Raw genomic sequence first — 654 nt, 5'->3', positions numbered from 1 at the left:
GATGAATTCCCAACTGGTCATCACCCTGGCCACAACAGGACCTTATGCAGGACTGCCACTCAGCCACTAACGTATTTGATGGACTCCCACTGAGCCACTTACACTTTCATGGACGCCCACTGAGCCCATGTTGCTTATGCCGACTCAAATAGATGGACTTACTTCCCGAATGTTGGGCAAGTAATCAAGATGTTTTCTCAAAACAACAACCTTGTTGCAAATATAAAATACACCACAGAGCCGGATCCCTCAGGTTTTGAGCGAGTATTTAAATCCCCTTCGAAAGGAAGATCTTAAATATAAAAATGAGTTTTGGGATCCGCTCTAGCTTTTAAGAATCATTTTGAAGACTCGAAAATATTTTAAAGAATGTTTGGAGTAATGCTGATTTAATAAAATAAATCAGTCCCAATAGGTTGGAGAAAATATCTGAATATTATTACTTAAATAATATTCCCATAAGGATAATCTTTATAAAAATAATTTGAAGTAGAAGTTTTAAAACTCATACTTGAAATGAATATTAAATAACCAAAGATATACTTATACGAAAGTACTATCTTTATTTGAATAATCGAAAATAAGTTTGATTATCGAAACATTATTCTTTAATAAAATAAAGAATATTATTTAGTAAATAATCGGAGTCATAAG

The sequence above is a fragment of the Apium graveolens genome, chromosome 6, assembly GCF_009905375.1.
Source record: "Apium graveolens cultivar Ventura chromosome 6, ASM990537v1, whole genome shotgun sequence".
Classification (NCBI taxonomy): domain Eukaryota; kingdom Viridiplantae; phylum Streptophyta; class Magnoliopsida; order Apiales; family Apiaceae; genus Apium; species Apium graveolens.
Note: the sequence above shows the minus strand (reverse complement) of the source record.